General features: G+C 36.5%; 1 non-coding gene across 1 annotated transcript; it reads right to left on the minus strand.

Annotated features, from left to right (window-relative positions):
• Nucleotides 1–3,705: 3,705 nt before the first annotated feature.
• LOC138082490 (U6 spliceosomal RNA) lies at nucleotides 3,706–3,812 on the minus strand. The gene has a single exon (XR_011145117.1). It is a non-coding gene; the product is annotated as a U6 spliceosomal RNA (small nuclear RNA).
• Between the last annotated feature and the right edge of the window lie 22,317 nt (nucleotides 3,813–26,129).

The raw sequence follows: 26,129 nt of genomic DNA on the forward strand, positions 1-26,129 counted from the left end.
GGCAACAGACTCAGGAGCTCAGTCTTTCTGTGCAATAGGCCTGTAAGACTGTCATCATAGGAGCTGCCTGAGGGGGAAGGATTCTAATTAAACACATCTAAGGGCTCAGTCCATGGTCTTTCCAGCAGTCTGGGAAGGCAGGAGTCATCTTTGTGCTTTCTTTCTGCCTTACTACAGCTCACCAGCATCTCCCAGAAAGGAGTTTAAACAGCTGTCTGGAGCCTTAACTTTTGAGACTAATACCCAGGACAGATGGCCTAGCTCTGGTGGCCAGCAGGGCTTATATTGTGGTCCCACAGGACTGTATAAATCTGAATATTTTAAAAGCTGCTGCTTGAGGGTCTGGCTTTCAATCAGCCTAAATGTAGGAGCTGACTGAGATCCTCCCCTTTGGAATACTGATAGGTCTTGATATATCCTCAACTGTTGGGAGGTATTCAAAATAGGTTGCTTGGACAGTCACAGAGTTTTGAGAGATGACCAAGAGCTGGGCTGAGGTTAAACATCAAGATTCATCTCCTACATGAGTCTACTGCTTCCAGATTGGAAGAGATGGCTGTTTCAACTAATAGCCAGAAACCAATACATAGAGTCAAGCAAAATGAGGAAACAAAGGAATACGTTCCAAGCAAAATAATATGATAAACCTGAAGGAAAATTCTTAATAAAGTTAGATCAGCAATTTACCTTATAAAGAGTTTAAAGTAATGATCATAAAGATACTCAGTGAACATGGAGAAGGATGAACACAGTGAGAATTTCAACAAAATAATACAAAAATATAAGAAGCTACCAAATAGAATTCTCAGAGCTGAAGAATACAAAAACTGAACTGAAAAATACAATAGAGGTATTTAAAATCAGACTAAATAGAGAGAAATCAGTGAACTAAAAAACAGGGTAGTGGAACTCATTCAATCTGAGCAAAAAAAAAACCAAAAAGTGAAGATAGCTTAGAGATTTATGAGCTCACATCAAGCATACCAACATTCACATTAAGGGATTACAGAAGGAAAAGAGAAAAAGAGCAGAAAATGTATTTGAAGAAATAATGGTTGAAACGTCCCTATCTTGGGGAAGGAAACAGACATCCAGATTTAGGGAGCCCAGAATTCAACACATTAAAAAGGTCATATACCATGATCAAGTGGGATTTATTCCAAGGATGCCAAGATGGCTCAATATCCACAAACCAATCAATGTAAAACACTGCATTAACCAAAGAAAGGATAAATATCATGTGATAATCACAATACATAAAGAAGAAACATTTGACAAAATTAATCATCCTTTTATGTCAAAATCTCTCAAGAAAGTGGGCATGTATATCAATGTACCCCAATGTAGTAAAGGCTATAAATCACACACACAGCTAATATTGCACTCAGTGGAAAAAAAGCTGAAATCTGAGATTAGAAACAGATAGGATGTCTGCTGTCACCACTTTTAACCAACATAGTATCAAAAATTCTAGCCAAATCAATTAAGAAAAAGAAAAAAAATCCACATCAGAAAAGAAGTAAAGCTGTCACTATTTGCAATTGACTGTACCTATAGAAAATCCTAAAGATTTACCAAAAACTGTTAGAACTAATACAAAGTCAGTAAAGTTCTAGGATATAAAAATCAACTTACAGAAATCTGTGGCATATCTTCACACTAATACAAGCCTATCAGAAAGAAATGAATAGCAATCTCATTTATAATTGCACTAAAAATAATAAAACAGTTACAAATAACCTTACCAAAGGAAATGAAAGACTTGTACACTGAAAACTATAAGACACTGATAAAGAAATTGGGCAAAACACAAATAAATGTAAAGATATTTTGCATTCATGAGTTAGAAAAAGTAATAGTTAATAAGTTCATAAACCCTAAACAAACTATAGATTTGGTGCAGTCTCTGTCAAAATTCCAATTGCATTTTTCACAGAAGTAGAACAATACCAACATTTATATGGAACCACAGAAGACCTCAAACAGCCAAAGCAATCTTAAGAAAGAAGAATAAAGTTGCAGGCATCTTTCTACCTGATTTCAAACTATATTATAAAACTACAGTAATCAAAACTGAATAGTATTGGCATAAAACCAGACATTGATCGACAGAACAGAATAGAGTCAAGAAATAAATTTGCACGTATATAGTCAATTAACTTATGATAAAAGGGCCAAGAATATACAATGGGGAAAGGACAGTCTCTTCAGTAAGTGGTATTGGAAAAATTGGATAGCTACATATAAAAAAGTGAAACTGAACAACTCTCACACTATTCACAAAGCTTAACTCAAAATAGATAAAAGACTTAAATGAAAGACCTGAAACTATAAAACTCCTAGAAAAAACATAGGCAGTAGTCTCCTTGATGTTAGTTTAGTGATGATTTCTTGGATTTGACTCCAAAAGCAAAAACAACAGGAGCAAACAGCAGCAAATGGGAGTACAAACTAACTTGTGCACACCAAAAAATAAATAAATAAATAAAACCCAAACCACAACAACAACAAAATGGAAAGGCAACTTACTTCATGGGAAAAATATTTGCAAATCATATATTTGACAATGAGTTAATATTTAAATATTGAAAGAACTCATACAAATCAATAGCAAAGAAGAGACGATCCAAATGGGTAGACAGATTGAACAGACATTTTATCAAAGAAGACACATACAAAGTCAACAAGTTCATAGAAGAATGTTCAACATCACTAATCCTCAGGGACATGCATGTCAAAACCACAGTGAGATATCACTTCATACCTGTTTGAATGGTCATTATGTAAAAGAAAAGAAAAAAAAAGTATGAGTGAGGTTGTAGAGAAAAAGGAACCCTTGTGCACTGTTGGTGGAAATGTAAATTGGTGCAGCCACTATGGAAAACAGTATGGCAGTTCCTCAAAAACACTAAAAATAGAACCACTGTATGTGGCAGCAAGTCCTCCTCTGGGTATTTACACAAAGAAAATAAAAACATTAACTCAAAAAGTTATATGCATCATCATGCCCATTGCACCATTATTTATATTAGCCAAGAAAAGGAAATGACCTCAGAGTCCATTGATGGATGGATAAAGAAAGCATCAGTTCAGTTCAGTCACTTAGTCTTGTCCGACTTTTTGCAACCCCATGGACTACAGCATGCCAGGCTTCCCTGTGCGTCACCAACTCCCGAGGCTTACTCAAACTCATGTCTATCAAACTGGTGATGCCATCCAACCATCTCTTCCTCCATCAGCCCCTTCTCCTCCTGCCTTCAATCTTTCCCAGCATCAGGGTCTTTTCCTTTTTTTTTTTTCTGTTACATAAGATAATTTATTTAATGTTTTCTTAGTATAAACTAAAAATAGATTGTCAAATGACTTCTGAATAGAAGCTTAAGTACTTATCTCAAACATTTCTCATGAGCACTGAGTAAAATTCTCTTGAAGAATATCAAATAGCTCAATTTCTTTCTGAACAATTTCTATCCTTTTTTATGAGCATTAAATTCAATATTCTTTTTTTTTTTTTTAGTTTTAAAATCTTTAATTCTTACATGTGTTCCCAAACATGAACCCCCCTCCCACCTCCCTCCCCGTAACATCTCTGTGGGTCATCCCCATGCACCAGCCCCAAGCATGCTGTATCCTGCGTCAGACATAGACTGGCGATTCAATTCTTACATGATAGTATACATGTTAGAATGCCATTCTCCCAAATCAAAAAATATGGAACGCTTCATGAATTTGCATGTCATCCTTGTGCAGGGGCCATGCAAATCTTCTCTGTATCCTTCCAATTTTAGTATATGTGCTGCCGAAGCGAGCACCAGGGTCTTTTCAAATGAGTCATTTCTTTGCCATCAGGTGGCCAAAGTATCATTCTTTCAGCTTCAACATCAATCCTTCCAAAGCATATTCAGGACTGATTTCCTTTAGGATGGACTAGTTGGATCTCCTTGCAGTCCAAGAGACTCTTAAGAGTCTTCTCCAACACCACAGTTCAAAAGTATCAATTCTTCAGCACTCAGCTTTCTTTATGGTTCAACTCTCACATCCATACACGACCACCGGAAAAACCATAGCCTTGACTAGACAGACCTTTCTTGGCAAAGTAATGTCTCTGCTTTTTAATACGCTGTCTAGGTTGGTCATAACTTTTCTCCAAGGAGGAAGTTTCTTTTAATTTAATGGCTGCAGTCACCATCTGCAGTGATTTTGGAGGCGCCCCCCCACACACACAAAAATCTCTCACTGTTTCTATTGTTTCCCCATCTATTTGCCATGAAGTGATGGACCAGAAGCCATACAGATAGTTTTCTGAATGTTGAGTTTTAAGCCAACTTTTTCACTCTCCTCTTTCACTTTCATCAAGAGGCTCTTTAGTTCTTCTTCACTTTCTACCATGAGGTAGTGTCATCTGAATATCTGAGGCTATTGATATTTCTCCTCACAATCTTGATTCCAGCTTGTGTGTCATCCAGCCCAGCATTTTGAATAATGTACTCTGAATATAATTTAAATAAGCAGGGTGACAATATACAGCTTTGACACATTCCTTTCCCCATTTGGAACCAGTCTGTGTTCCATGTCCAGTTCTAACTGTTGCTTCTTGATCTGCATATAGACTTCTCAGGAGGCAGGTCAGGTGGTCTGATATTCCCATCTCTTTAAAAAAGCATGGTATTCTATATATACACAGAGCTATAGTGCAGCCCCATAAAAAAAATAAAATCTTGTCATTTGCAACAACATCAATAGACCCTGAAGGTATAATTCTAAGTAAGTTAGAGATGAAGACAAATACCATATGATCTCGCTTATACATGGACTATAAAATAATTTTTTAATTAAAATAGAAAAGCTCATATATACAGAAAACAGGGCATCAGCATGAGGGACTGGAGTTTGGGAGAAATAGGGGAAGGGGATCAAAAATTACAAATTATCTGTTAAAAATAAGTAAGTAATGGGGACATGATATACAGTATGGTGACTATAGTGAATAATACTGTGTATATTTGAAAGTTGCTAAGGGATTAGGTCTTAAAAGTCCTCATCAAAAGAGAATATATTTTATAGCAATGTATGGTAACAGATTTTAACTGGATTTACTGTGGTAAACATTTTGTGATGTATACAAATATTAAATCACTGTTGTACATCTGAAACTAATATAATGTTATATGTTAATTATACCTCAATGAAAATATAAAATAAAATTTTAAGAAAGAAAAATAATCCTGGTAAACTTAAGCTGGCATGACACTTTCTACTGTTTTCTCTCTGCCGAATTTTCTATGCACTGGAAAAGCAAGACAAATTAAATATCATTCTAATTTTATATACTATTACTTAACATAACCATCCACGATACCATCTAACATTTTTGATATTGCAATAAAGTAATCATACTTTATTTCATAAGCAAAATGTACTGTGATTTTCTAACTTTATGGGGTTTCCCAGGTGTCTCAGATGATAAAGAATCTGCCCTCAGTGCAGGAGAGTCCAGTTGCATCTCTGAGTCAGAAATATCCCCTGGAGAAGGGAATGGCAATCCTTGCCTGGAGAATTCCATGCACAGAGGAGCCTGATGGGCTACAGTCCATGGGGTCACAAAGAATTGGACACAACTGAGTGATTTACATGAAAAAGTATTACCTTGAATTAAAGAAAAAAAAAAAGACTAAGGCATCTTTCTAGCCCTCTGATGGGCACCTGCAGGAGCCCCATTCCCATCCCTGAATCCCATGTCCATGGTCCTACCATGAACCCATCAGCTACATGGATTCCTACTGAGCTCTGGCCCCGGAGGGTTGAGGTACATGTTGGGACCTCCCGTAGGGCAGGCCATGGCCTGTTCCTCCCACCAGTCACCTTTCTGCACCTGCACTTCTGTTCCTCTAAGACCCGTGCAGCCTCTAGTGCTGAGATTAACTTCACTTGAGAGCAGGCCTGACACTAGGACCATTGACCCAGGAACTGCTGTAGATGCATGTATCCTAGAAAAAGAAGCAGAAAGGCTGCTGCAGGCTCTAAATTGGCTAGAGAACCTTCTGAAAAGGCACTGAAGTAAATCCCCCAGCTGCAACAGCTATAGGGAGACTGGTGGGAGCAAGTAGGCCAGGATGTGCTCACCAGGGAGCTTTGCCAGGGCATGTCTAGGCCTTAGCGGTGGCTTTAGTGGCTTCAGGTCCTGGGGACTCTGCAGCAGTTGTGCAGGTGAAGATGGGTCTCAAACAGGAGTCAAAAACTTCCTGAAGAATTTGTCATCCCAACCCCTCATTTTCCCAATTAAACATTTGGAAGGAAAGCTTCCCCACAGTGTTTTTGGGTCAGTGAAACTACTCTGTATATTACTATAATGGTGGATATATGCCATTTACATTTGTCTAAACCCATAGAATGTACAAGAGTAAACCCTAAACTATAGGTGATTATAACATGTCAATGTATTAGATTCACCGACTGTTATCAAACTACCACTTTGGTGGGGAATATTGATGAGGGACCCTTTGCATGTGAAGGGGAAGGAAGTAAATTATAAACTCTGTGCCTTCTCAAATTTCCTGTAACCTTAAAACTGCACTAAAAAATTAAGTCCATTTAAAAATCATAAATTAATAAAAGGAAAACATGGAAGAAAAGGACTTTGCTCCACGAGTTCCTGGGGCACTTGAACAAAGCTCCTTGTACGTCATCTATGGACAGTTCTTCACTTTTAAGCCAAAGCACCCTGTTTTAGGGAAACTATTTTGTTCACAGTTCAGTCACTCAGTCATGTCCGACTCTTTGCGACCCCATGAATCACAGCACGCCAGGCCTCCCTGTCCATCACCATCTCCCGGAGTTCCCCCAAACTCACTTCCATAGAGTCGGTGATGCCATCCAGCCACCTCGTCCTCTGTCGTCCCCTTCTCCTCCTGCCCCAATCCCTCCCAGCATCAGTCTTTTCCAATGAGTCAACTCTTCGCAAGAGGTGGCCAAAGTACTGGAGTGTCAGCTTTAGCATCATTCCTTCCAAAGAACACCCAGGACTGATCTCCTTTAGAATGGACTGGTTAGATCTCCTTGCAGTCCAAGGGACTCTCAAGAGTCTTCTCCAGCACCACAGTTCAAAAGCATCAATTCTTCGGCACTCAGCTTTCTTCACAGTCAAATTCTCACATCCATACGTGACCACAGGAAAAAACATAGCCTTGACTAGATGGACCTTTGTTGGCAAAGTAATGTCTCTGCTTTTCAATATGCCATCTAGGTTGATCATAACTTTTTTTCCAAGGAGTGTCTTCTAATTTCATGGCTGCAATCACCATCTGCAGTGATTTTGGAGCCCAAAAAGATAAAGTCTGACACTGTTTCCACTGTTTCCCCATCTATTTCCCATGAAGTGATGGGACCAGATGCCATGATCTTCGTTTTCTGAATGTTGAGCTTTAAGCCAACTTTTTCACTCTCCACTTTCACTTTCATCGAGAGGCTTTTTAGTTCCTCTTCACTTTCTGCCATAAGGGTGGTGTCATCTGCCTATCTCAGGTTATTGACATTTCTCCCAGCAATCTTGATTCTAGCTTATGTTTCTTCCAGCCCAGCATTGTAATCAGATCCCAAACTCACAGTGACTTTTTAATACTCTGCCTGTTTCATCTTTCTCCTGACCTCAGAAAATAAAAAGGTTGAAGCCTCTTTATTTCTCTGCATGTCTCATGGAAATCCTTACTTCCTATTCCTTCATGGCAAACCTCATACTCTCTTTTTATTTTATTCTATATATTGAGAGCTCATTAAACCACAGTCCAGTTCATTAGATTCAAGAACAATTAATTTGTTCCTAGTAGTGAAGGAAACTATTTATATTTTTCTAGTGCAAAGAAAAGCTTTTAATAATTTGATAATTCCTCATAAAAATCTGATAGCATGCCTTTCTTCCTTCATTGACCATTTAGATCCATGACCACTTTGTGTCAGCTTGACTGTACACATAAATCATATCTTAAATCAGTGCATTTGTTTCTAATACTCCTGTTACTGCCCTAATCTAATTCATTATCATCTTTTACTTCTAGCATACTCAAATGCACAATCCTTTCTTCTTCTTTTATGGAACTACTGGTCCTTAAAAAGACAGATACAATGTATATACCTGAAAAACAAGCAACTTTTGATTCATTATATACCAGCTTTAGAGACAGGGATATCCACTGTGGCTTTAGCAGACTGATTTTTGTGCTAAGAGTCACTTTAGAGCAGTAATTTGGTGTCATGGTGATAAAGACAGTGAAGAGGGAAAACAGCTTAGCATTTCTCAGCAGAAAATGTCTTCATAAATAACATAATATCAAAAGTGCAACAGTAGGTCTGACTATTTCTGGAGCTTCTGATGCATTTAAAATTTAAGTGCAAGTAGAGAATTAAAGAGTTTTTTGGACCCGTGGTTTCCAACTGGTAGGAGAGTTTGAGACTCCAGGGGACATTTGGCTCTGTCTGGAGACATTCTTGATTGTCCAGAGGATGCTACTTGCATGTAATATGTAGAAGACAGGGATACTGACAAGTACATGGCAATATATAGGGCAGCCCTTCACAACAAAGAATTATCCAGCCCACAATGTCCATAGTCATGTTTGAGATCTATTTTGAACCAAATCTCTCATTTTATATATAATGTATCTAAGGCCCAGGGGCTCAAAAGTCTACAGAAAAGCAAAATTTTTCCCTCTCCCTCATGTGCAAACTAGGTATAATCCTAACTAGATTTACAATCAAACTATTGGATTCAATCTGCAAGAAAAAGATAGTTTTTACAGGAATCCAGGGATCTATCAACATGATCGCTAATTTCCTTTTATGGAAATGTTTAAATCTCATTGCTTTCCCTCTGTGGAAGAAAAAAAAAAAATTACCAAGAAAGAAGAACAAAAGTGGTCTGATTTTAGGAAAAGCGATAGCCAAGGATTTTCTTAAATTAAGTTTCTTGCAATAAACCAAAGAACAGAATTTGGAGCTTTCCTCTGGGATATAAATAAAACTCATATGAGCTTTGGAGAATTTGAATCACCCACTCTTTGGCACCTAAAAATTTCAGTTGCCCTAACATTATAGTGTGTGTGTGTGTACGTGTAACCACTAATCTGATCACTTCACTCCCTTCCTTAAAGTTCACCAATGGCTTCTCATTGTGATCTCAATAAATCCGTCTTTCTTCAGTGCCTTTAGGAAATACTGGATCTCCTTTTCTAACCATTCTGACCTTACTTTTCCCTGTCTCTCTTTTTCTCTACCTCAGGACTTTGAACTTATCCTTTCCTATTCAGGAAGAGCTACTTCCTCAGAATATTTTATTTTTAGCTCCTTCTCATCATTCATTCATACCTTGGCAAAAATGTCATCTGTTCAGAAAACATCACCCTAAAGAAAGTCATCCATGATTACCTGTAATAGTCACTGTTTATTTCCTTCATAACACTAAGATAACCTAGAATTATTTATGCACTGTTTAATTATCAATTTTTCCTCCTAGTAGAATGTAGAACTGTGTCTGTCTACTATAGACACAGTTCAATGCTATAGCCACTGCACCTATGAAACAGTAGAACACAACAGATTTGTTAAACATGTGAATGAATGAAGTTAGTGACAATGATGAGAAAAGTGAAGGAGATTTTTGTGTGAGAATTCAGGTAAATAGAAAATGTTGCAAGGGGGCAGAATAAGTTCTTCCAGGAGCAAAAATGGTCTTTTGACTTTTGACTTTGTCACGAGTGACATCTATAACGAGTCAGTTCTGAAACAATAATCTAAACCAAGCACTACTTAATTCTGAATAAAATAAACAGCTAAAACAGCAATAGCAGAGATATTGTTTAAGGGTAGAAACGTAGAGCTGGAAGAAAAAAAAGTCCTAGATACCTAACACACAGTAAAGAGAACAAAGACAGCAATATTTTATTATAGTCTTCAAGCTGGCTAAGAGACTAGATCTTAATTATTCCCACCACACACAAATATGATAATTATGTGATATGATAGGGGTGTACTATAGGTACAATGACAATCATATTATAACATTTAATGTATCAAATCCACATATTATAATCCTAAATTTACACAATTAAAAAATCAGTGAAAAATCTCATTTTTTAAGATTTCCTGCAGTTCTGTAATTTTGGTTTTATCATTTTCCATAGTTCAATGATTTGGGGTTCTCCTGTGTAAAATGAGATAGCACAAATATCTCATAGACAGTATAATCTCATAGGGGCATTACTAGGATTAAACTGGATGGTACATGCCAGCATCTTATCACAAAGTCTGGCACCTAGGGTTTAATAACTACATTACTGCTAGTCGTCAATATGGTTAATTAATGGTTTATTGTTGTTTGCTTTCATATAATTTGATTGTTCAGCTTTAAACAAGAAAACAAAGATATTTTCTAAGAAACCCAAAAAGAACTGTGGTGATCTTTCAAAAACAGCAGCCTAGGGAGAAATGAGGGACTGGCACTCAGCTCCAAGCAGGGCCCACGTGAAAGCCCAAGGGGGATATAATGCGATGGAAGAGCTGATAGCAATGTGAGAGAAGGCAGGCAAGTTCTTCTGGCCCATGGGAGGGAACAGGGACGTGTAGCACAGTGGACCCTGAAGGTTTATTGCCCACAGAAGAGTAAAGAGTTGGTCTAGTGTTGCACTGTTGTGGATGGAAAAGGAGAAAGATACTGAATTTGAGAGATTTTCTAGGGAAAATAATAGCCAGAATTAGGAGCTACCTATTTGAAACAGAAAAGTAAAGGTGGAGAAAATGAACTTAAAAATATTGCAAAGGTTTGAAATATAAAAGTGTTCTAGATCTTCTAGTTCTTTCTCAAACTTTACAGTTTATCAATATACATGCATCTCCATAGCACATATGGTTTTGTCTATTTTTGTGTCAATTTTATTTTCTTCTTCCCATTCTTTTTCCTCTCCCTCTATGTCTTTCTATCTCTAGGTCTTTTTAATTTAGCTTTTTTGGAGAGAGACATTTTGAGTATGTTCTCAGATGTTTTCCATGGGGAATAATAACTAAAGTGAGAGATACCATCCCTTTCTAGAGATACTTCTAACATGAGCTTCATGGCTTCATGTGATTAAAATAATCTTTATTTGCTTCAAAATAGTGATGAGGCTGTGTCTCCCACTTCAGTTCTAAACAACCTGAAGTAAGAGCATTTGGTATTTGCTCTCCCTCCCTGCTGTTGAGTATTGTGTCTGTCTGACATACTGCCAGCATCTAACAAATATGTTGATATTACATGAACAAGTAAATGGCATCTACTAAAGATCCAAACACAAAGTTCATGAAAGAAAAACTATGGCTATATTGAAATGGAAGCAACTTTATTCACTGCAATTCCTCATAAGGAATATTTTAAAAGGCCCTTGAGATAGAAGTTGAAAGCCCAGAAAAACTTGAGCTTGGTCTGAAACAATTCTGGGAAAAAAATGAAGAGGAAATGGAGGGGAGGGGTGCAATTTGGTAGGGGGTGGAGATAACAATTCTGTGATCTACTTGTGCAAATGCCCTCTTCCTTTGACCTTCTAAATTTCTAGTGAGATTTCTGAGCTGATAAAATGCCCACATGAATCTTCTATGGAAGCTAGTCAGAGAGCTAAACAGTGGAGGGTCTAATTGACAGTGTGAATTGTCCATTTGGGGATGGCAAATAAACAATGAAATAGCAACCAAACTCCTCAGTAATAAAAGGTAAAAATTAAGACCATAATGAGACAATTCCTTTCTAGTCAATTAACATTTACAAACCATTACTGTTCCTTGACATTTAGGGGATAGAAAGAATAGTCTAATACTTTGGTACTGGTAAAAAAAGTAGACAAAGTATATCTCGCTTTGAATATGTTCTTTGACCAGGCAATTCTACTTCTAGAGAACTACTCTAACTAAACAATTGGAAATAAAAGATAGTCTTTCTGCCTAAAATTTTGAAAACGAAAGCTACCTAAATCTTTAACTTTAGAAACATTTATGTGCATTCATTGAATATGATACAACTACTATAATCTATGTTTGCAAACATTTTAATACAAAGAAAAGGGAATATTATTTAAAAGCAATGAAGAACAAGATAAAAATTAAATATTGATTTTGAGACTATTTATACATATGTAAATACATACGTGTAAATATATATATTTCTGTACTTTCTAAATTATATACAATGAGCGGTTATAGAAAGAAAACAAGGATGTAAAACTTTGAAAAGTTTCCTTCTTGACTCATATCAGCTTAATTATAAATAGTGAGCGACAGCTGTAGTAGCATAGAGTACAACTAGTGCCTGGATCTTGGTTCTAATACCATTCCCCAAGGGAAAGAACCATTGCTCCTTGGAGAAATGGCTGACCTGGGATAGAAGCAAGGAGCTCACAAGATGAGCTTGGAGCATCCTGTAGTACCCAAAAGTAAAGCAGTGCTTTAAAAATGTAACGGATTATAAAAGGGACACAGGAGTAAACTGAAAGCTGACTCAACAGCCAAAGCTGGAATAATTTGAGAAACAGTAGTATTGGCTTATAACCCAAAATATAAAATAAATTTCCATGAGTCCATATTGATAGAAATCAATGATCAAACATATGAATAAGTGGGGGAAACAGACAAATATCCCTTGCAGAAGAATTCCAATTTATATAGATAATTATATAGATAATGGCCATATATTCCCAGACCTTAAGTGTGAGCTCTGTGTAATGATGTCCTTCCAAAGAGTATAACAGGGAAAGAGGAAAAAAAGAGTAACTTTCTAATGAAGAAACCAGATAAACCCTAGATCTACTGGATGATTATTAATAGTGGAAAACCCTGATGATAGCATATATCTTTTATATAATGTGATAAACATGTCACTTTTTCTTTATGGTCTTTCTCTCAAAAAACCATAACTAATTCCAGGCTAATAAGAAAACCATTTGACAAATTGTAGTACAGAAGCATCCTACAAAATACCTGACCAATACTATGAAAAACTATCAAGGCCATCAAAAGCAAGGAGAGTCTGAGGAACTGCCACAGGTAAGAGGAACATAAGGAGTTATGACAAGTAAATATAAATTGCAATCTTGGATGAGATCATGGAACAAAAAAAAAAGGAAACTAGGTAAAAACCAAAGAAATCTGAATACACTATGTACTTTAGATAAAATAACATATATTTAGTAATATATTATTTTTGGTTCATTATTGTGTAAAATAAGTACAATATTAATTGATGTAAGATGTTATTAATGGGGGAAACTGGATGAGGTAAGCCAATGGGGAACCCTCATTACTATCTTTTCAAGTTTTCTGTAAACTTAAAACTGTTCCAAAAACAAAGTCTATTAAAAAGGAATTTGTGGTTTTGTGTTAAATTTCTTCATCCAGTTAAACTACCAGGTATGACATGATTCTCAAAAGAATCACCTTCCATGTATATTTCCTTAGGAAAATTCTAGAAAAAAATGCTCTCCCTAACAAAAGGTGACAAGTAAGAAAAAAGGCAAAATGGGATTTAATACACAGGAGACAACAAAACAATTCCTGAGGCAATGGCATAAGAAAATCTAGGCAATTATTTCCTGCAAGGAAAAAAAAGTTGCACAGAAAAGGAAATATGAATAATACTACCATAGTCATGAAAACGTAACATATGGAAATGCTATCTAAAGGTTATGCACATATCCCCCTCTTTACCAGAGTTTGCTTTATGGCCACTTTGCCTTTACGAAAGACCTACATTAGTACCTGTTTTTGCTAACCCATAGAAATCATCAGAGGAATTTTGCTTTCACCAAAAAATGACCAAAGGGGAAATAGCATTTGTTTTGCAGTGAGCCAGTATAGAGGCAGCATGCACCCTGTAGCAACAGTGGTACCACCAAGTGCCCTCCCTAAGACCTACTCTCAGCATCTTTGTATTAAGCCACCATAGCTTGAACTGTCTCTGTGAGCCTCTGAACCTTATCTCAAATTATTTTGTTGCATCCATTAGCAGGAAGTGGCCTAGGGTGATTGCTTCTTTATGCCATTTTGGCTTATGGCAAATTTCATAAGAATGTTCTACTTTTGGACAGCAGGGGAAACCTGTAACTATATTGCAAGCATAGAGGAGGTAGATTGTATGAAACGGATGTGGGAGAAAGGCATAGGGCGTTGTAAAAGAGCTAAATCTTTACGTTTAACAGCAGGAAATTAGATGTACTTATTTTATCTTTAATTTGCTCTTTTCCTAACTTCATAAAGTAAATATTTAAATCATTGATTTTTAAGTCTTTTTCCTTTTTAATATGATCATTTAGTTCTATAAATTTTCTTCTTAGTCCTGTTTTAGGAACATCTCATAATATTGTTTAAATTATTCTTTTCACTGAGCATTAGAATTATCAATGTAGAGTGTCAAAAATTGAAAAGTGAATATCAGTATATCTATATATATGTTATTCAGAGGTAAAGATTAGATAAAGCTGAAAGTAAACACTATTTGCTTCTGAGAACAGAAATTAGAAGAGAGGTAGGGTAGTGTGAGCAGAGAAGGCAATGGCACCCCACTCCAGTACTCTTGCCTGGAAAATCCCATGGACGGAGGAGCCTGGTGGGCTGTAGTCCATGGGGTCGCTAAGAGTCGGACACGACTGAGCAACTTCACTTTCATTTTTCACTTTTATGCATTGAAGGAAATGGCAACCCACTCCAGTGTTCTTGCCTGGAGAATCCCAGGGATGGGGGAGCCTGGTGGGCTGCCGTCTATGGGATTGCACAGTCGGACAGGACTTAAGCAACTTAGCAGCAGCAGCAGCAGCATAGCATGGAGCAACTTTCTGTTGTTTTTCTTTAATTCTTATCAGCACAAGCGTAAAAGTACAGATTTAATCACAGACCTAAAATGAAACCAAATCCTGTGACTCTGAATTGAAATGACAATAAAAATGCAACTTTCTTTCACAGTCATTTTCTACACAGGCAAATTAGGTAACCAAATTAACTGATCTCCAAGAACGGACCGAAAATCCTCCTACTTAACCTTTTGCAGAGTTAATATCATGCATTGGGCTTCCTGGGTGGCTCAATGGTAAAGAATCTACCCGCCAATATAGCAGATGCTGATTTGATCCCTAGGTCAGGAAAATTCCCTTGAGAAGGAAATGGCAACCCACTCAAGTGTTCTAGCCTGGAAAATCCCAGGACAGAGGAGCCTGACAGGCTACAGTCCATGGGGTTGCAAAGAGTCAGACAGGACTAGGTGACTGAGCACACATTGGGTTGAGACCTTTTGATTGCATTACAGATTTGTACTATTGTGAATTCAGTAGTGAAAATAGACTGACAGTCTCAAAACTCTGAGAAAACTCCAAGAATTTACTATTCTGAAAGATCTTTTTTTTTAAAAAAAAAGAAAAGAACAACAAACAGCCCCACAAGCAACCATATAAGCCTTGTTCACCCAAATGCAGATGAAACTGAAAGCATCCATCTGCTTGGTAGTGCCACTGGACAGGTCACTGTCTTCCTTTAGTTCTTAGAACAGTATAGAAACTTAAAAGTTGTTCATGAATCAATCCCTCTGCAGTAGATTAATGATCTAGCCCACACAATAATGCATCCTTAATTGCTATAGAAACAGAGTTGGCAGGACCCACGGCTAAGAAGTTTCGAAATCAAGAAGGTTAAATGTTCCAAGTTTACCCAGATTATTAGTAAAAGGACCAGATAAAGAACATAGGAAATCCTTGCTCTTGCTCCAGCTCTTCTTGGCTGGCAGGTTAATAATCTTTTCCTTCCTATTTACCTAGTTATCTACCTTGTCTGAGTCTTATTGCTAGTTCCTGCTCATCAATTTGATATCTGTATTTTATCTGGCTACCCACTAACTCTCTAACCTCATCCTCGACCACTCTCATCTTTGCTCACTTCTCTCTGGCCAAAGAACCCCCTCCCCAAGGCCATATACTTGTTCTCCTACCTGAAGAGAAAGCCATGCCATAAAAAATAACCAATAACTCAGGTGGTACAGTGGTAAAGAATCCGCCTGCCAATGTAGGAGATACAAGAGATGCAGGTTCAATCCCTGGGTTGGGAAGATCCCCTGGAGAAAGGAATGGCTGTCCACTCAAGTATTTTTGCCTGGAAAATCTCCATAGACAGAGGACTCTGGCAGCCTATGGTCCATGGGGTCATAAAGAGTCACACATGGCTGAGCACACACACAGACGCACAACCCCCAATACTTTCTGCTTTATTTTACTCCATGTCCTTTATTACCATCTTACATATCATACATATTTACTTATTCATCTGCATACCTTTCTTTTTCCATGATAGAATATAAACTCCATAAAAAGGGTTTGATTATATTTTAACTGCTATGCTCTCAGTGCTTAGAAAAAAATATGACTGGCACATAGGACTGACTCAACATTTGCTTAAAGAAGAAATACAAGAATTTTAACAATATAATTGAAGTGTTTAAAATATATATTTGGATATTTAAAACTGACAGGAAATGCATTTTCATTTCAACGAATCACAGAAGTTTCTCCAAAATGAGTATCTACCACAATACAGAAAAAATCTTGAAAATTACAGAGAAGTACCAAATTTTCTATAACCGTACAAAATAAAATTACCAAAAGATAACAAAATCTCAACTTATAGTTTAACATTCTTTTAACCAAATCTTGTGGCAAACAGAAAATGTAACATAAATTACATTAAATTTGGATGAGATAGAGCCAAAACTATACAGGAAAGAAATATTTATCTACTTATCTTTAAATTCTTATTGTAGAAAAGACTATAAATATCAGTAAAAATATAAAAAAGGCAAAAGGAAAAATGTCAACAAAATCCAAACGTTAATGCTTTTAGAAGATTAATAAATTAAGGAAAATTCTAGTAAGATTGTCCATAAAAAATTCAAGAGGCAGTCACACAAACACACATAAAATACACAAATGCACATACACATATGTTACTACGTTACTAGGGATAAACAAAGTAAATGAAGTTGCTTATATACTAAAGATCTAAAAATATCATGAGACTACTATACATGATTTTATTGCAATAAAATGAAAAATTTCTGGAAAATTATAATTTATCAAAACTCACTCAAGAAGTAGAACAACAATTTTATAACTGAAGAGAAAAAGAAATAGAATAGAATTCACACATACACAGTAAATCCATTGTAGGTGAGTGGGTAGGTCTAGGGGGTTTTGTAAAAAAAAAAAAGTTATCCAACGTCTAATAAACAGATGATTCTAGTGTCATACAAACTATTCCCAGAAAAAAAGGAACAGTATAAAATACTAATATTTGATAATAGTACAGGAAATGAACATATGTGCAAATTTTCCAGAGTATCTTAGCAAAATATGATAATTCTTACCTACACAAGCCTTCAACATGCGAAACCTGCCCTAATCCAGTCTTGCCCGTAACTAAGTGAAAGTCTGCCTAACTCTGAGATTACAAGCAAGCCTCCAAGTTTGGTACTATAAACTGCTCTTTAATTTTATCTTTGATAATAAATATTTGGCCTCCTTATTTACTCCTTTATCAAATTATACCAAATTTCAGCAGGGAAAGGAAGAAGGGTACAATTTATTGAAGAGCTATGAATGGGTGTTTAATATATGTCAAGCTATCTAAAATTTTTGTATCTATTAACTCATTTAATTTTCACAATATCGCTATCTGGCACAATATTTGTAAACTGAGGAATGCCCAAGCTTAAGTAACTTATTTAAGATCATACAACTAGTGAGGATGGAGTCTGGATTTCAATTCTGATGAAATGAATTAACCTATTTTATAAACCAGTGGTAAAAGGAATGCATATTAACAAAGCAGAGCTCTAACTATATCAAGTAAAAATATAATACTTCATGTAATACCCCCAATGAATTCTAAAAGCATCAAAGAACTTAATATAAGAAATAAAACTCAAACTTTTAGAGAAGAAAACATGAAAATACATCTTTGTGGAAGAAGAGAGAAGATTTTCATACTCATGAAACACAAAGCAAAATTTATAAAAGATAAACCTTGCTGCATTAGATTGAAAATCTTTGTATGACAAAAGAGATCAGAAATAAAGTAATATTATGTCAGACTGCACTGTAACCCATTTAATAGGTAAGGAATTAGCAACTAGAAGATAACAATGAATATTTTCAAATCAATCAATAAAAATAAAGCTAATCCAATAAAAATAATTCAAGGATACAATGGGTAATTTACATTTTAAGAAATCAAGATGGACAATAAGCATAAATACATTAAAGGTCCAACATCACTGAAGAGAAATTAAAGGCAAGTGAAAACAACAGTAAGACTCCTTCTCACATCCAGCTGTCAAAATTACTAAGTATGAGGGAATACCAGTTATTGATGAAAATGTAACAGGGACTCATTAGAAGAACAGAAAATGTTAGAACCATTTTGGTTAGCAAAATGGTAGACGCATCCTATAACCCAGAATTTCACTCTAATTTGCTACCTTGGAAATAGCATATGTCAAGTATAAATACACACAAATAAAGGTAGATTTAACAAATGAAACAGGTTTTCGCAACTTTCACTTGCATAGGCCTCTTTTCAGGGAGGCTTTTTTATTCTGATATTAATTTACAGTTAAACATAAATGCTTTAGTTTCAGGCTATTGAAAGTTATCAAATACAAGAGAAATTACTGATGATATACACACTTGGCTAGTGTATTATTTACATTCATTTCTTTTAACGAGCTGAGCATAAAGATGGGAATGCATTACCTTTTTGAGATGGGTCAGTTCCTCCTTCTGCAGCTGCTAATGACCTCCACTAGCAAGAGTTTCTTTCTGTTGAATTCCTGGATATGTTGGACATAAATCTGTATTGACACAATAATAAGAAAGCACATGTGTGAAGTATTAAGTTATTACACTCCAACTATCTATAATAAAAAATAAATTTAGTTCATAATGCTACAGGGAAAATCATTTCTATAGAGCAATTATAAAAAGAAAATTAACACTTTAAAATATCATCATGGGAAGAGGTAATCAAGGACCCAGGGTCTCAAGCATAGGGAAAAATGCAATATTATAGTGGTAGGTCAGGCAATTTATTTAAAAATATGCTAATTTTGCAGATTGTGCAATGCCTGTGACATTTTTTTTTGCATGATGTGTGCTATAATTTCTTACTCTAAACAAATAATTACTTTTACATCTAACTTTTTTGTAATTGTGTGTTTTTTCTTAAATAGGGGATCCAGGGTGTACCTCTAATTGTTTACTACTTTTATGTACAAGATGACTTGCACAGAAAAGACACACACATCACTAGTTATTTGTGGGGAGGAAAGGAGACAGAAGAGGGAGAATTTAGCTGAAACTGTACCCTTTTTTTTTTCTCTATTTTAAAAGACAGGTTTGATGCACATATGTGAAAATGTTAACATCTGTTTAATCTTAATGGTGAGTACATAGGTGCCTGTATTATTTTTGTACTCTTCCATATAATTAATAGGTCACATATTTAACAAGTGATTTTATTTTGGATTATTCATCCTAAGGTAAAAACAAATGGAACACTTTAAATGAATAAAACATTTACCCTTTCTAATGGTTACCACTGTGAACACTTAGCCTGGCAATGTACTACTCTAAAGCATTGCTTTACTTTCATATTTCTCTTCTTCCTAAATGTCCTCTTCTTAGATTTATATTATTGATATTTTGGAGAAAAAAAAATCTTCAGAACATGACTGGTTGAATTTAGAATACAATGGGCTACACACTGCATGCTATCATTCATTTATCAGTTATCTACTGAGCTCCTACCATACTCATGATAATATGACTATAAACAGTTGGTTCCCAGTTTTATAGAGGTTATAGTCAATTGGAGAAGATAAAAAATAAACAAGAATATAAATAAATACTGATTATACATTATGATAAATGTTCTGAAAGGAAGGAAGAGGCTGTTGCTAGAGTGAGAGGTGGAGAAGAGACTTTAGAAGTCTCTTCAAAGATGACATTTTATCACAGACAAAGGCTATCAAGGAACCAGTGTTCAGTGAATTGATCAATAATGAAAATAACATGGCGAGATGATTCCAAAAGCTGGAAGGATTTGGGGGTGTAAATGCCATTGGCAAAAACAAAGAGATCAATTACAGGAGCCATTGTAAAAGGTCAGGGGAAATTAAAATTTCAATTATTAGCATACTGATTTTGAAATGTTATTAGAAAATCAATCCTTGAAAACAATCTCAGGAGGTAAATGGTATAATCAACCAATGGAAAATCCATATTAGTTAAAATAAATTAACTGGGTCTATAGGTTAAAAAATAGAAAAATATCAGGAACGTAATACTGACTGAAAGAGTATACTGGGAAACATGGTTCATACAATATGGAATGATTTATATAAAGTATAAAAATATAAAGGATAATACATCCTGGTATGAATGCATACATATGTATAGAAAAAGCACAAAATTATGCATGGAATATATATGGATTTTACAAGACTGGTTACCTCTGAAGATATATAAAAAGTGGGACTAGGGAGAGATTTAGATACATCTATAATATTTAAGTCAAAAAACAGATTTAAAACAAATACATTCAAATATCAATGTTTGATCAATCTTGTAGTGGATACTTAAAGATCTGTCACCTTATATTTCATATTTTTTCTATGATCTTAAAATACTTTATAATTTTGAATAGTAAACAAACAGAAAAACAATAAAAATTAAACAATAGCATGACTGTAGATATACTTTTTAGTTTTTATAGTTATTTTCTTCATTAAAAATTTTTTGGTATGAATCTGTATTTTACATTTTACTTTTGGTGGCCAACCAAGTACATAACTAATTCATGAATTTGGTTTCAGCATTATTATATCAGTCATGATTGGCTGCAGAAAACACAAAGAAACCTAGATATTTTAAGCAGAATGGCATTTAATAAAGGGAATTAGATGCTTGCAAAAATCACTGGAAGGCTAGAAACCATCCTTTTAGGAAAGAGGCCCAAACAACACTACAAACGTAGCCCAGCAAGAGAGCTGCTATCCTTATTGTAATAAAGAAATGAGAAAGTGGGAACTCACCACCAGGAACTGCAGAATGTTTTCCACACATTCACAGCCTTAGCATCCATCCATAAATCTGGAAGTCACTATTCATCACGCCCTGCCTCTCAGGTCACAGACCTGACAAGACACAGGGACAGCTTTGGAGAGTCTTACCGTGAAGACTTTTGGCGGCCATTCTCCCTTCTTTCTTCTGTGTTTGTCAGTAATATGGAGATTGAGAAATTAAATCTACGTTTCCAACACCTGATGACTGTTTACCTGAAATCTGCAACACCTGATGGCTATTCACAATGGCTTCTATAATTGCTCTTCAGCTAAAATAGCTGCAGACAATCCCAGAGCCTTCCTGACCAAACTTTAGAACAGTCAGAGCAGCAGTTGCAAAACTCTGGCTCTTTTGTCTCCTCCCATGTTCCAGCCTAATTGGGTAAACTTTATCTCATCATGAACCTTCACAGCAAAAGTTTTGGTAATGTAGATTTCAGTTTCTCAATCCCCACATTACTGACAAACACAAAAGAAGGAAGAGAGGGAAGCCACAGTCTCCCCAGTGAGTCCTGCCAAGCACTACATTTTTTCTTATAGAAAGACCAGGGAGATTTTGACATTTTCTATTAGTGTCAATCCAGAAGCCAGGTACAGTGTAAATAAGGTATAATATCTGGAATAATTAGAAAGAAGTATGTTCTCCTTCCAAACTCAAATGTCAGCAACAGGACCAGGTGGCTGCAGAATTGAGAGAGGCAGCTGGTCAGTGTTGGACAGAAGCCAGGTGAATGCAGAGTAGCTGGGAAAGAAAGAAACAGATTTTGTTTCCACACTCATTAGGAAATTCCATTTGGTGGTCTAGCAGCTGTACATGGTGATAAGAAACCTTGAAATTGTTTTCTTTTTAAATCTATAATAAGTTGAATTTATACAATCTATCTAAGAGATTTTCACTTGTTTGGCTTGGGCACTGAATTTTAATTGAGTCTTGGGTCTTATTTTCTGGCTCATTTTCTTTGTCATTTCATTTTCACTTTTATCTCCTTAGAACATTCCTTAGTACAAGAGAACATTATTCTATACTTGTCATTAACTATTGTCAGCTACTACTTCAAGTCACACAAAAGAAGAGCCAGATGAAATGCAGCCTGCTCCAAATTCCTGAATGGATGGAGAGGGAGAAGAGCATAGGTAACATTCACTTCTGACAGCACTAAAAAGGTCAATAAAGTCTTCTTTCTTTGGGGAATATTAATCACATGTTACTGGATCCATGAATCCTATGAGAGCATGAACTATATCATCCTTCGGTCCTACAAAGTAGCTTGAATAGAACACTGTGCTGTAATCACTGCAAAATGGCCCTACTTCTTCACCCCTCTCTATATCAGTATTCTTTGCCACATAACTTTATGGTGTCCTTCTGCTCTGACTATGCTCAGTCATTGATTTGCTTTGGTTCATAGGAAATCAGCAACCGTGACCAAAGTGAGGTTTGAAAGATATTCTTTGAGTTGGGCTTGCCTACTGTTACACCTTTGCCCTTGTTTAAGAACGTGCCAGGGTGAGACTGCTAGAATACAAAAGGTACATGGAGCAGTGCTGGCTCACTGAAGTCATCCCGGTTAAAGCTATCCTAGATCAGCTAACAACTAGATAGCCCCATGGAAGTCTACAAGCTTGACAGGAACAGCAGAGCTGCCTCGATGATCTGCAGCTGACGCAGATACACAGGTGAGCCTGGGTCACTTTAGCTGCTACTGCTTCAGTCGTGTCCGACTCTGTGCGACCCCATGGACGGCAGCCCACCAAGCACCTCTGTCCCTGGGGTTCTCCAGGCAAGAATACTGGAGTGGGTTGCCATTTCCTTATCCAATGCATTCATGCATTCTAAGTTGCTTCAGTTGTGTCCGATTCTGTGCAGCTCCATGGACAGCAGCCCACCAGGCTCCTCTATCCACGGGATTCTCTAGGCAAGAATACTGGAGTGCATTGCCATTCACTTCAGCTAACCCTTGCAAACACATGAGCCCATTAATGTCTCTTCCTATATGCCACCAACTTCTGTGTGATGTAGTGTACATAAGGCAATAGATAACCAGTACAGTGATAAGTACTATTGATGATGAATTGATGATATATTAATGAAAAACATATCTAAGTTAAATTGATAATTCTGTGAACTCACTTTGGTAACACAAAGAGATCAGATCTGAGTTGATCCTACAGTGTGATTTGAATCAAAATATCTAAGAAAAATGCAAGTAATAGGTGAAATGTTTCTTCCTTGTATTTCAAAACAATTCTGTTCTGACCAAGGCCTTAGTCATTGTCGCGAGGTCTTTCCAAAGCCCTGATGCTTGAGGAAAAAAGCTCCATTTACAACTAGTTTTTAACAAGTGTTTTGACTTTCTACATCCTTTTAGGCAACCATATATCTATCATAATTATTTCTAAAATGGAGGTAATAAGAAATTTTTAGTGTGAGGAAAACTAAGATATGTGAGATTTGAAGAGACAGAGTACAATCTCAGCAAAATGATAGAGTACAGCTTGTTTTTGGCCCTCTATCTCGCTTCTCTTTTTCATGTTTCTCCTTTGATCAGCAAGGAACAACAAGTGAAGTGAAAGTCATTCAGTTATGTCCGACTGTTTGTGACCCCATGGCCTATAGTCCTTGAAATTCTCCAAGCCAGAATACTGGAGTGGGTAGCCTTTTCTTTCTCCAAGGGATCATCCCAACCCAGGGATCAAACCCAGGTTTCCTGCATTGCAGGAGGATTCTTAACCAGCTGAGCTACCAGGAAAACTCAAGAATACTGGAATGGGTAGCCTATCCCTTCACCAATGGATCTTCCCAACCCAGGAATCAAACTGAAGTCTTCTGCATTGCAGGTGGATTCTTTACCAACTGAGCTATGAAGGAATACAAAGAAATACTATTTAGTAGTATCCTGAGAGGAGACTCACATATTATGTATCTGTACCTTTTTCTTGACCATCATTAAAATAACCAATCTTGCATCTTCAATCCTGTTCTTGGATTTTTAAAATTTACCTATGCATAGGCAACTTTTCAGAAATAAAACTCCAAGTATTCTGAAGCACTCTATATTAAAATTGCCCCATTAAAAATTAAAATGTTTACCACAGATCAAATCAAGATGGTAGAGTATAGGAACATGTGCTCACCTACTCCTGCTAGAGTACCAAAATAGCAATTAACTATTGAACAACCATTGACAGCATGATGCTGGGATCAAAAAGATATCCCACATCCAAAGACAAAGGAGGAGCCACAACAAGACAGGAGGAGGGGTGAAATCAATCACAATAAAATCAAATCCCATACCCACTGAGTGGACTGGCCAAAGAAATCAAAGAACTTTTAGGATTCGTTGTACAGTGTCTTCTAAAATAATGAATTCAATACTTGTAATTAAATGGATGCCATTCTAAATATTTGCAGTAGTCATTAAATGCACGAGTCTATTTTTTGTCAAGTAGGTTTTTTTTTTTGTCTCCCAGGGATGATGAAATATAATAAATTTAGAATTTTAAATTTTAAATTTAAATTTTAAACTCAGGAATGACCTTAAAAAGAGGTTTAACCAAGCATAACTGTTGATTATAATAAACAAACAAAAACTGTTTCCAGATGGTAGAATATGGCCAATTTGGAGACACATATTTGGTTGGCAGGAGAAGCAAAGCTATAGTCCATGTCTCCTATCTCAACTCCCAAGCCAGAATTTGGTCTATAGCATGGTTCTTCTTTTTACTCTTATGTCTGCATTTAGTTAAGTGCCTGGTAAAATGCTGTTTCAGAGATACTTACAAGAAGTGTCTGTAAAATAACAGATGAGGTGGATGAAGCTGGAGCCTATTATACAGAGTGATGTAATCCAGAAAGAAAAACACAAATACAGTATGCTGCTGCTGCTGCTAAGTCGCTTCAGTTGTGTCCGACTCTATGTGACCCCATGGACGGCAGCCCACTAGGCTTCCCCATCCCTGGGATTCTCCAGGCAAGAACACTGGAGTGGATTGCCATTTCCTTCTACAATGCATGAAAGTGAAAAGTGAAAGTGAAGTTGCTCAGTTGTGCCTGACTCTTAGTGACCCCATGGACTGCAGCCCACCAGGTTCCTCCATCCATGGGATTTTCCAGGCAAGAGTACTGGAGTGGGGTGCCATTGCCTTCTCCATCAATACAGTATGCTGCTGCTGCTGCTAAGTCGCTTCAGTCGTGTCCGACTCTGTGCGACCCCATAGACTGCAGCCCACTGGGCTCCCCCATCCCTGGGATTCTCCAGGCAAGAATACTGGAGTGGGTTGCCATTTCCTTCTCCACAATACAGTATACTAACACATATATATATGGAATTTAGAAAGATGGTAACGATAAACCAGTATGCAAGACAGTAAAAGAGACACAGATGTATAGAACAGTCTGTTGGACTCTGTGGGAGAGGGAGAGGGTGGGGTGATTTGGGAGAATGGCATTGAAACAGGTATAATATCATATATGAAACAAATCGCCAGTCCAGGTTTGATGCACAATACAGGATGCTTGGAGCTAGTGCACTGGAATGACCCAGAGGGATGGTACGGAGAGGGAGGTGGGAGGGGGGTTCAGGATGGGGAACACGTGCATACCCGTGGCGGATTCATGTTGATGTGTGGCAAAACCAATACAACATTGTAAAGTAATTAACCTCCAATTAAAATAAATAAATTTATAATAAAAAATAAAATAATAGATCACTTATTGCCACTAGCACCGAATTCAGTGCAGCACTACAGCATGTTATTAAATATGTGTGGTTTTCCTCAAACAGTTAGTACAGCTCCAAAAATGCATACCTTATGCCTTCAGAGTAATTTATGCACTGCCAAATCTTGTGTAAATCTCATTTCACAAGCCATGCTTGAGGAATACTGAAATTAGTGCTCTTCAGGAGCAAACATATTATTCCTATGCTAAATATATCCCTGTCATTTTTATTATCTACTTGTA

The sequence above is a fragment of the Capricornis sumatraensis genome, chromosome 7, assembly GCF_032405125.1.
Source record: "Capricornis sumatraensis isolate serow.1 chromosome 7, serow.2, whole genome shotgun sequence".
Lineage (NCBI taxonomy): Eukaryota > Metazoa > Chordata > Mammalia > Artiodactyla > Bovidae > Capricornis > Capricornis sumatraensis.